General features: G+C 44.1%; 1 pseudogene; it reads right to left on the bottom strand.

Moving 5' to 3' along the window:
- Positions 1-1,901: 1,901 nt before the first annotated feature.
- Positions 1,902-11,345, bottom strand: LOC142427551 (transcriptional repressor protein YY1 pseudogene; annotated as a pseudogene).
- Positions 11,346-12,701: the final 1,356 nt, after the last annotated feature.

Here is a 12,701-nt window from a genome sequence, read left to right as displayed (position 1 = left end):
AATTATTATTGTTTTCATATTTTACACAATCTGTTATTTTCTTTCACCCACTTTCTGTTTTTCATCCCATGGGGGGTGTTATACGATGAACTTTGAAATTGGTTCCCCTTTCTCACCCTTCTGGCCCCACCTTCCCCCTACCTTCATAGTATCAGTACTTCCATTAGTGTTCTGAGGGGTTTATCTCTCCTGGATTCCATGTGCTATGTTGAGAGCTCTTATCTGTACCAGTGTACATGCTCTGGTTGAGCCACATTTGTAATGTAAAATGGGGGTCATGATAGTGGGGTGAGCAAGCTTTAAAGAACTAAAGGAATGTTCTGTGTTCTATCAGTGTTATACTGCACCCTGGCTGGCTCATCCTTTCCTTGTGACCCTTCTGTGAGGGGATGTCCAATTGTCTACAGATGGGCTTTGGGTCTCCAATTGGACACCTTTTGTTCCCATCGATATGATTGTTTGTTTGGGGTCTTCTGATGCCTGATACCTGATCCCATGAACTCCTCGTGATCACACAGGCTGGTGTGCTACTTCCATGTGGGCTTTGTTGCTTCTCAGATAAATGGCCTCTTGTCTAACTTCAAGCCTTTAAGATTCCAGACGCTATATCTTTTGATAGCCATGCACCACCAGCTTTCTTCACCACATTTGCTTATACATCCTTTTTGATTTAAGTAATCCTACTGGGAAGATGGGAATCATAGAATGCCAGGTTATTAACTTGCATTGAGGGAGGACTTGAGTAGAAGCCAATGCCTTTGACTTTTTAAATGTTCCTATTTTGTTTTCTGTGCCTACTTAGACAGAGTTGACCCTCTTTTCTGTCAGTGGGTTTATTAGAGTGCTTATTTTCCATGTAAAATATGCTCTGGGACAAATTTCAATTCATCATGGTATATAATCATTTTAATATGTTGTCTGAATCTGTTCCAAATATTTTAAAGAATTTTTAGTGTATATCCATTATCAGTATTGGGTTACAGTTTTCTTGCAGTATCATTATCTGACATTGGTGTCAGAATATTTATTGGTCTGATAGAAAGTATTGGTAACCAAGGGCTCAAGTAGAAAGAAAATGTTTTGAGAATGATGATGGCAACAACTGTACTAATGTGCTTGACACAATGGATGTATATATAGATTGTGATAAGAGTTGTATGAACCCCACATAAAATGATTTTAAAAAAAGAAAGTATTGAAGTAGTGGTAAGTGTTGTCTCACAACCATTGTTATATTTACAGTCAATTACTTGAACGTAAACTACCAAATAGTAAAGCGGTGTTTATTCATACCATCACAGTACTCTGTATTAATCTTTAATCTATGGTCTGATTATGCTAGAAGTTTCTCATGGAATTTTATTTCAACTCAATTGATTATATCCCTTGCAAGCAACCTAAAACTCATTCAACTACCATTGATCCCAGGCACTGGCTGAACCCTCTGATCTTTCAGCTGACTCCTCATTTTGGAGGACTACATGATTTACACTCCCCTTGACAGACAAATAGTCACTAACCCCAGTTTGGGAAAAACAGGTGGGATCTATATTTTAAAAATGTGAAAAGAAGTCCCATTTTTAGCACTGTCATGTAAATAATTGTCTTTTGATGCGAAGTTCATGGATTGTTCTCCTGCTGGGACCACACTTTACAAAAACACTGTGTTTTTGAAACATGATTAGATAGCAAGATAGAGTATCTTAGCAATGTCATCTTAATAAGGCTTGGTTTATTTTTTTTAATTTTTACTACTTTATCAAAACATGTCCCTTAGGTGTGTAGGATTCATTTTTAAAATTCTTTCCTAGAAACAACATACAAAGGAGAGGCACGTTGTCTTCCAGTCACTTCTGGAAGAGGCTTCTGGGGCTGAGAAGGAGCTTCCTTCTCATGGTGTCTCACTGGTTGTTTTTGGCCTTGGCGTGTATTAAGATGTGATATTTCAGGTTAGTCGACTCAGCAAACTTCTTGTTCACCTAGGACCTGTCTCCCGTGTGGATCTGCACGTCTGTGCACAAACTGAAGTCCAGGGAAAAACGCTTCGCACAGCCTTCCAACGTGCACTAAAAAGGTTTGTCTCTAGTACGAAGCAATTGGTGTTGTCTGGCTTTGAGCTCTTGACAAAAGCCTTGCCACACTCGGCACAGACGTGGACGTGGGGCCCTGGGTGTGCAGGTGCTTCCTCCTGGCTGAGTTGCCCCTGAGCACCTTCAGGCAGCCTTTGTGAGGGCAAGCTATTGTTCTCTGAGCATCAGCTTCTTGAATTTTTCTTGGCTTCATTCTGGCAAATTCTGCCAGCAGTTTGGGGTCCAAGAGGTAGATGCCAGGGATCCCTCCAGGCGGGAGCATCTTTCCCATCATGTACTCCGAGTTGTCAGGAGGGGAGTTCTCCCCAATGATCTGCTCCCCAACCAGTCTCATGGTCAAGACCTTTTTTCATCTGACTACCATAGGGTGACGGAGAACGAGTCGTCCAGCATCTTGAATGATCCGCACCTGCTTCTGCTCCCACTTCTTGTTGCCCGCATCGCCCCCGCCACCCGACGAGAGCTGTCGCTGCTGCCGCCTCCACGGTGACCAGGTCTGCTCGATGTAGTCCTCATCGTCCTCGTTGCCAACGCTGGCCAGCGCTGGAACTGGGATTGGAATCTGGCCCTCGAAGCCTTCCTCTGCGCCCACCACCAACTCACACGTCTGCACCAGGATCGCCTCCTGGTGGTGGTGCACCTGGCTCAGGTCGTCAGTGACCTGTGACCTTAGCGACCTGCGGCCATAGTGCGATCATGGGCTGTCAAGCGCCAGGTCTCGCCAGCAAGAAAAGACGCGCCACAACAGGATTCTTCCATAGGCGTTTAATTTTTCATAATGCGGTAAAAGACCCCGAAACCCCAAACTACTGCTGCTTATATATGTTCTATGGGGACGTGCTGTGCCTTGATTGGTGCATTCGCCAAAACCTCATGCATTGATTGGTGAGTTCGCCAGAACCTTCGTTTGCATACTCCAAGGTGGAGTTATGACTACGTCATCTCAGCAGCGCGCATGCGCTAAGTGGTTGTTTACCACTTAGTTGGGCCACCGCCCTGACTGCCCGGCGCCATCTTGTAATGGCAGCGAGAGCTGCTGCTTCCCACATCGCGAGAGCTGTGGTTTCCCACATCTCGCGAGAGCTGCGGCTTCCCACATCTCCTCCTTTCTTTTTTATTTTAAGCCTAATCCATCGATCAATCCCGGAGCCTCCAGCAGCTCCAGAAGATCAAGATGGATATAAAGTCCATTGATCCATCCTGGAGCCTCCAGCAGCCCCAGGAGATCAAGATGGATATAAAAACCCAAATCTGGTCACCCTGATGTGTGCAATGAGCAAAGCTCCACATGGTGCAAGGGCTGACCAAGATCCAATTTCTGTCACTCTTCCCAGTGCAATGGGACAATTCCCTTGGGGTGCAAGAGTTGACAACTTATGGGGGTTAGTTTTCTCTTAACAAAAAAAGCCAAAGATCATGGGAACCACCGCGCTCAATCGCTAAAAGCGCCTGCATGATGATGACTTTGTCACGTTTTTGCTGAGCTTTAAGTTTGCAGAGCAACCATAGCAACAACACTCCTCCACAGCACATTATTGCAGCAAATGTAAACACCCCCACCAACTCTTTAAAGTAGGAAAAGGCAGTAGAAAGCCAAGAAGTAAAATCTCCAACAGTTATGGGTTTCATTCTTGTGCCATTAAGAGTCGTAATCTGCATCCGGAGTTGTTCTTGAAGTTCTTCCAGTTCAGCTGTCCATTGTCCTGTAAGGTACTGGGATATATTCTTGCTGCTAAAAGAAGGCTCATTCAAGAATTTTAAAGGTGTTATGCACAAATTAGGTGTTGAAGAAACACAACTTAATTGCACCATACTCGTAAGAGTATCCACTTGTTGTTGTAATAGATCAACTCTCTGGTTCACTAACAGTAAACCAGACATTAATCGAGCATCCATCTCATGGACTGTAGATAAAGCTTCTGATGTAGATTGCGTAATATTGTTAATGACATTTGCTGTCATTACTTGATTAGACTTGGCCAATCCTGCTGTAACCGCTGCTGCAGCTGAGATAGTAATAGCTGTAATAATCGCTGCAGTAATGCCAAAATCTCTTTTATATCTATAGAGTGTAGCAATAGGAAAAGTATTAGGATCTGCTTCAACCGGTACGGGTATCATAGTAGGAATCTTTACTATCAAAGCAAATGGCTCAGAGCCATTCCAACATTCAGCAAGCCAACACTGACTGCTAAAGCTATTACATGAAGCTTCCCAAAATGTATCATTTGCATGACTAATGTTGAATGTTAACAGAAAGAAAAATGGAGGCTGGACACAAACAGGTGATGGCTGAAATTGCACTCTTGATATATTAACCATAGTATTTACTTTCAGCCGATTTGTAGTGGTATTGTATACGCCGGTGACATTATATAAGGTGTCATTAATCCCATACATTCTTGCAAAGGGAGTCACTATAGTAGATGCTCCTCGTTGATTATACACCATCCATTCATACCATGGCCAGGTATTATCAGGACCAGTGGTATTAGTATTACTATTCCATTTTGCTTTACTTAAAGCTGGAGTCATATCAAAACCTGGTATAATAGGTTTGTTCCGATAATTTGGAGACTGACATTGAGTAAAAGAAGGCGGAAAACTTTTTTCAGGTGAGCAACTAGGTAATATGGCACGTCTGGTTACATTAGGTGGCGCTACTGATCCATTAATGGGCCCAGAGGGCCTGGGTCCTTCACGAATCACCTGAGTGTTGTAATATTTATCGCTTTTCTTTTCTCAGAGGTACCATTACCACCTGTGACACCTTGTGCAACTTTCATAAGGGTGGATATAACATTATTAACTGCACAGTCTCCAGAAGGATCCACCCAATTGACTGAAGATCCATTTCTTATATATATACAAGGTGCACTAGTATTAATGGTGGTAAAACACAAACTATATGCCAATGTAAAATTACTTGCATTATATACTTTAGGAGGCTCCCCTCTAGGTGTAATACATGGTATTCCCAAATCACATTGCGTTGATAAGAATAAGGGTAATACTGACGCATTCGAGTGTATGGGAATAGGTACAGGCCAAGTTTTAGCTATGGCCCATAAAAAAACTCCTTTAACTATTGGGGTCCATATTACCATCAGTATCAGCAACATTATTAGGTTGATCATCGTCTTCTTCATTCTTCCTGCTCCCACGATCTTCATCCTCCTTAATTAGTCTCACCAGTCTCTCTGGCACCCAGATGGGGTTTTCTTCTTTCTGTGGAAAAACACAAATTGCTCCCCTGGACCTGATTAATATGGGGTCCGGGCCATACCATTTGTTGTCTAGGACATTTTTCCATCGGGCCATTTCCTTTGGTGGCTTTGGCCATTGTCCATGTCTGTCTGCAGCTGATTGGCCTTTCTCATCCAGATTTTAAAAATTTAGAGTAAAAAGAGTTAAAGATAAGGCCATTCTAGGGGTAGTGACCGTCACGGCCTCTATTCCCCCTTTTTGTTTTAATAAATATTGTTTTAAAGTACAATGACACCGTTCCACAATTCCTTGCTGTTGGGGATTATACGGCAAGCCCGTGAGGTGTTTTACTTGCATTTGCAAGCAAAACTGTTGGAACTTGGTAGAAGTGTATGCAGGCCCATTATCCGTTTTTAATATGGTGGGCTTGCCCCATGCACTCCAGGCTTCTAAGCAGTGTTGAATTACCTGGCTGGATTTTTCCCTGTTAGGGGTGTTGCATGTACAATGCCAGAACTGGTGTCCACTGACACATGCACGTACTGCAACTTTCCAAAAGCAGATACGTGAGTAACATCCATTTGCCAGATGTCGAGAGGACGGACGCCTCGAGGGTTTACCCCAACCGAGGGTTTAGAAATAAATTCTGCACACTTGGCGCACTGCAACACAATAGTGCGAGCCTCTGCGCGAGTAATTGGAAACTTAATGCGTAGGGTGGCAGCAGGCACATGATATAGCTCATGAAAGTCTTTAGCAAGTTCAAAGTGGGGTTTAGTTAACACAGGAAAAGCTCTTGTAGCTTGATCAGCCAAATTATTACCTTTTACCATGGGCCCTGGAAGCAAGCTATGATTACGTATATGCTGAATATAAAATGGGTGTTTTCGTTGCAAAATACATTCTCTAATTTGAGAAAAGATGTCTGCTACCTTACTGGATTGCTTAATGTAGCCAGCAATTTCCAGCTTAGATACTGCGTTGACTACATAATGGGAGTCAGATATGATGTTAATTGGTTCCGTGAATTTCTTAAAAACTTCTAAAACCACCAAACATTCTACTAATTGAGGTGCATTAGCTAAAAATTGCAATGTAGTCACTTGATCATTTATTACATAACATCCTTTACCTGTTTTAGAGCCATCTGTATAAATGTCTAAAGCTTCCTTAATGGGGTTGTTAACAGTGACACGGGGAAAAATTACTGGATGAGCAGTCACAAATTGCAACAAGGAATGTTTAGGATAATGGTTGTCTATTAGTCCATTAAAACGGCATTTAAAGATTGCCCACTCATCTACACAATGTAGATACTTGCTCATTAGTATATGGGACAATGACGCTGCTAGGTTCTTTTCCAAAATGCATGATAGCTGTCTTAACACCCTTTAGGGCCATTATGGCTACCATAGAAGGGTAGTGTTCAATAGTTTTTGAAGGTGAAGGGTGGGCATGGATCCACAACAAAGGTCCAGTCTGCCACAAGACTGCAGTAGGCGCACAGGCAGTTTTTAAAATGCACAATTGAAAAGGAGATTTTATGTCTATTCTATCTAACTGCGCTTCAGAAATGGCCTTTTCAACTTGTTCTAATACTTTTTGAGCTTGAGGAGTGATTTCTCGAGGAGAAGTAATATGGCTTTCTCCTTCCAAGATATTGAACAATGGCTTAAGGTCAACAGTGGATATCTTTAAATATGGGCGGAGCCAATTGATATCTCCTAGCAACTTTTGAAAATCATTTAATGTCTTTAGCTGATCCTTCCATATAGTCAATTTTTGAGGCGTTATATGGCCTGGGCTTATTGTGGCTCCTAAAAACTGTCCAATTGAAGATTGTTGAACCTTATCTGGTGCTATTGCTAACTGATGAAATTCTAATTCCTTAACTACCTCACTGTATCCCTGCTGCACATCTAGCTCTTCTCCAGTTATTAATATGTCATCCATGTAATGGTAAATTTTTAACTGACCAAATTTTTCTCTGACAGGTGCTAAAGCGTGGTCCACAAATAACTGACACATAGTAGGACTATTAGCCATTCTCTGTGGCAAAACTCGCCACTGATAACATTTATCAGGTTCTTCATGATTAATGGAGGGTAGAGTAAAAGCAAATCTTTCCTTATCTTTCTCATGCAAAGGAATGGAGAAAAAACAATCCTTAATGTCTATTATACTGACAGTCCACCCTTTAGGTATTGCAGATAACAAGGGAAGGCCTTTCTGTACAGGACCCATGAGTGACATTTGGGCATTGATAGCTCTTAAATCATGCAACAATCTCCACTTCCCTGATTTTTTCTTAATGACAAATATGGGTGTGTTCCAAGGTGACACATGGTTCTAAATGTCCTAGTTCTAGCTGTTCTTTAACTAACTTTTGTGCCGCAATTAATTTTTCTACTGGAAGCGGCCACTGTGGTACCCAAACTGGTTCTGCTGAGAGCCATGGAATGGGTAGCGGCTCCGCAGTGGCCCCTAGGAAAAACCCAGACCTGTACGATCTTTCTTCACTGCTACTTCTATTGGTTCAGGACAACCCTGCAGGTGTTTCCCTACTCCCTTTCCCGGTACACATCCCATTTTTTGCATAAGTTCTCGACTTATAGGTGAGTAATCATTAGTTAGTACTAATCCTAGGTCTGTCAATATATCTCTTCCCCACAAATTTATGGGTAAGGGAAGGACATATGGTTGGAATTGGCCTGATTGTCCCTCCTCAGCCTTCCAGTGCAACCGCCTGGTGCTTATCATAGGCATGGATGCATACCCGAGTCCTTGTAGAGACTGTGAAGATTGTGTTACTGGCCAGCAGGAAGGCCACCATTTGGTGGATATAATGCTTTTATCTGCCCCTGTGTCTAGTAAACCTTCAAAGTTTTTTCCTTCAATATTCAGTGTCAAAGTTGGGCGTTGATCCAACTGCACTGAAAAGAAAGCTCCAGCTTCTCCTGATGATCCAAAACTCCTTTTTTCCCTACTAATTTTGGTACTTGGAAACAGTGCATGCTCACTAGGCAATACCAAGAGCTGCGCTATATGGTCTCCAGGTGAGATGGCATATATGCCCCGTGGAGAGGAGCACATCGCCTTTACTTGTCCTGTAAAATCCTGATCAATGACTCCTGGGTGTACAATTAAGCCTTTTAAGGTGGTAGATGACCTGCCAAGCAGCAAGCCCACGGTGCCTTCTGGAAGGGGACCATAAAAATCCGTAGGAATGGGCTGGCAACCCTGCTGTGGCGTTAGTACTGCTCTGGTGGTGGCACTGAGGTCCACCCCTGCGGATCCCGCAGTGGCCCTTTTGGGAGTGGCCTCCCCAGTGGGAAGAGGCCGTCCTCCTGGATTGCCCCATACATTTGCGGGCCCTGGGGACGAGGGCCCCGCTTTCCGTTTTTTGGCTCCTGGTAATATTGCTCTAGGGGGCATCCCCTGCTATCTTTTACATATCTGCACTCATTGGCCAAATGTCTACCTTTTCCACACTGAGGACAAACACCCGGGGTCCTTTTGAGCCCTGTCCCAGTTTGGCTCACGATGCCAGTAGGGCAATGTTTTTTAATATGTCCTTCCTTACCACACTGAAAGCATCTTAATGGGCCTCTTTTTTTGGGCTGCCATTACTGCAGCAGCCAGTCCTGCATTAGTCAAAGGACCACCAACTTCCCTGCAAGCCTTCATCCATGCCTGCAATCCTTTGGACTTCCATGGCGTAATAACTGCTCTACATTCTTTAGTACACTGCTCAAAGACTAATTGCTCAATGAGAGGCATAGCTGTATCTTGATCTCCAAAAATTTTTCCTGCTGCCTCCAACATTCGTGCCACAAAATCTGAAAAAGGTTCGGTAGGTCCTTGTATAATTTTTGTTAAGTTGCCCCTAACTTCTCCTTTATTAGGTAAAGTTTTCCATGCCTTGCTTGCAGCAGAATTTATTTGCTGATATACTTGCAATGGATATACTGTCTGATTATTAACCCATCTTCCTTGGCCTGTAAGCATTTCAAAATCCCATGCTGGCTGCCCTGCTACAGCATTTTCCCTAGCCTGGGCTGTTAATAAATCCTGCCATAAAGATTTCCATTCCAAGTATTGTCCTGTAGTCAATACTGCTTTTGTTACAAATGTCCAATCGGCAGGAGTCATAGCATGGCCTGCAAGCCTTTCAATTAAAGATTGAGTATAATTTGCACTTACTCCATAAGCTCTTACCACTTCAGCTAAGTCCTTTACTTGCTTGTGTTCTACGGGTGTATGATAACGAGCGTTGTTCTGATCCTCAAATACTGGATACATTTGTTGAATTGCTCTACGGATATTGGGTGGACAAAAGGAATAGCCACACCCTTTCTGCTTTTCTTCCTTATAAGGAGGTGGTGCCGATGGGCGCACAGCTGTGTTCCACAGAGCACTATACCGCCCTCTTTCGGCTGCCTGTAATGCGTCATACCGACCCTCCTCATAGCGAGCAGCTATCTCCTCTAACTGCTCCTCCTCCTCCTCTGATATTTCCAAGAGTTCTAGTTCTCGCCGTGGATTTAAAGGCTCTGAATGGCGGGCACGGTCTAGTTCTCGCCACGGATATAAAGGCTCCGAATGGCGGGTACGGTTCTTTTCTCGCCACGGATATAAAGGTTCTGAATGGCGGGTATGGCTCTTCTTCTGTTGATCAACTTCCTCCCCTAATTCTACCTGCGCAGTTTCTTCTGTTTTGGCATGCCTTTCCCGAGTCTCCTTGGACTCGCCCCGAGTCTCTTTGGACTCGCCCCGAGTCTCTTTGGACTCGCCCCGAGCCTCTTTGGACTCGTCCCGTTCTGTTTCTGACATGCTTTCCTGAACGTCCTCCAAAGCCTGCTGTCCCTGTTGTAATGGCTGTCTACACTCTTTATCCTCAATACACGCTTTTATTAACTTCCAGATGGGTCTAGTTCCCGATTTCAATTTCCCTTCTTTTGCCGCTTGGTCTACATCCCATCCCAGTTTATTCCAACTCGCTAGAGTTAGAGAACCTGTAGATACAAACCACGGTGCTATCTCATCCACATTTTTTACAAACTTAAGCAGCGTCGCCTCTGAAATTTTTAATCCTCTCTTCCTTAATAAAGCATCAAGCGCTGTAACCATGGTCTTTATTGCTGCGTTCCCCATGTTCCCTTCTTATGTATACAAGGATTTAACACACAGGTTCACACGGGTTTATTTACAACCGATTTATGTGCAAAATAAGAAGCGGCAGGCTGTCCGCCGTTGAAACCGAAAGGGGAAGTATTAGAACGCATACAACAGTTTGCGGCTTTAGCAATCATTCAGGCTCATGTCTCTCAGAACTTACCTTTATAATTCACGCCGTGTGGTTCTGAATCCTCCCTGGTAACAGGGGGTCTCCGCTCGTGCCTTAGATGATCGTAAATTTCCGGGTTTCGGCACCACTTGTCGCGCGCCAGGTCTCGCCAGCAAGAAAAGACGCGCCACAACAGGATTCTTCCATAGGCGTTTAATTTTTCATAATGCGGTAAAAGACCCCGAAACGCCAAACTACTGCTGCTTATATATGCTCTATGGGGACATGCTGTGCCTTGATTGGTGCATTCGCCAAAACCTCATGCATTGATTGGTGAGTTCGCCAGAACCTTCGTTTGCATACTCCAAGGTGGAGTTATGACTACGTCATCTCAGCAGCGCGCATGCGCTAAGTGGTTGTTTACCACTTAGTTGGGCCACCGCCCTGACTGCCCGGCGCCATCTTGTAATGGCGGCGAGAGCTGCTGCTTCCCACATCGCGAGAGCTGTGGCTTCCCACATCTCGCGAGAGCTGCGGCTTCCCACAATGGGCGGTGGTGGTGGTGGTGGTGGTGGTAGCTGGCGTGCCCATGGCCACCCCCGCCACTGTGGTCGCCCCCCGTCCTTGTCCTCCTCGCCCACCACCATGGTCTCAATGGTCTCCACTGGGTTGGTCTCCACCTCGATCTCATGCAGCTCCATGATCTCGGCCAGCATCTCTGAGCCGTCCATGGCGTTGTAGAGGGTGTCGCCCAAGGCCATGGCTCTGGGCTCCGGCCTGTATGAGGAGGCATCCCACAGCGGGGAAGGAAGGCAGAGGGAAGAAGGCAGTGAGTGGGCAGGGCCCATTCCTTCTTTTTAACTAGAGCTTAAATTCTAGCGAATGTCTCCTGAGTTTTTGGGCATTTGATACCATGGAAATAACTTTTGTAAACATACCTATTTAGCATTTTGTGCATGCCTTGGGTGTTGATTAGTAATTTCTGAGGCTCTTGTTGTTGAAGGTTCTGATTGAGTCCATTCCATCTTACAGGGACCCTGTGCACAAGGGAATGAAACACTGCTAACCCCTGCACCATCCTAACAATTTAGGATGAACCTATTGCTTCAGTCACTGTATCAATCCATTTAATTGAGGGATTCCTATTTTTCACTGCCCCTTTACCAAACAAAATATCATTCTCCAAGGACTGGTCACTTTTGACAACGTGTCCAAATTATTTAATGTGAACTCTCACCTCCTAACCTCTAACTAGGACCCTGACCTTACTTCTGCCAAGACAGATTTGTTTGTCTATCTGAAGGCCCATGCATTACAATTTAACCATATTGATTCTTATTTCTCCCTTATTCAATGTCCAACTTCCATATGCATATGCGGTAATTGGCAATGCCATGGTTTGGGTCAGATAAACCTAGTCCTCAAAGTAACATCATTGCTCTTCAACACTCTAAAGAGGCCTTGTTAGGAAGATTTATCCAGTATAATGCATCTATTGACCTTATTATCACCTTTTAGTTGTTTTGTAATTTTCCATAAGCTAGCAGTCTTTCTAGAAGTTAATACTTAATCAAGCTTAGATTAAGAATATTAATCAAGGAGGGACCTGGAAGCCCACCTTTCACTGAAACCACCTTTCACTGAAACCATCTCAGAGCCCTGAGATGGAAGGCTGTCCTTAAGACCTAGAGGAATGTTGATGCTGAGATTCCAGAAATGCATGGTGACTGGGCACAAGACTGTCTAAAACAAATTGTACATCTATCTATTAGCATGACTTGCAGATCAGTTTTAGAGGGGCCCTAACCCTCACCCTTTATCTTATAACTGCAACCTCACACCCCTCTGCCTTCAGGAACACTTGGAGGATTGCAAAAGGGCGGTGTCAACGATATCCAACTAACTATTCTGACTAATGCTGCCCTCCTTTATTGAAGCATAGCCTCTCCCCACCACACTCATTTTGTTTTCTTCGCTCCACGTTCCTGGTTAAGCATGATTCACAAGCTCCAGCCCAGACACTAGCTTATCCCTTCTCCCTAAAAAAACAAAACTATGCATGCGATGTCCTAGAACCCAAGGCAATCAGCCCTCTCCCAGTTTGTGTTGTTTGCCAT

This window comes from Tenrec ecaudatus, chromosome 15 (genome assembly GCF_050624435.1).
Source record: "Tenrec ecaudatus isolate mTenEca1 chromosome 15, mTenEca1.hap1, whole genome shotgun sequence".
Classification (NCBI taxonomy): domain Eukaryota; kingdom Metazoa; phylum Chordata; class Mammalia; order Afrosoricida; family Tenrecidae; genus Tenrec; species Tenrec ecaudatus.
Note: the sequence above shows the minus strand (reverse complement) of the source record. Positions and strands in the feature narration are given on the sequence as shown.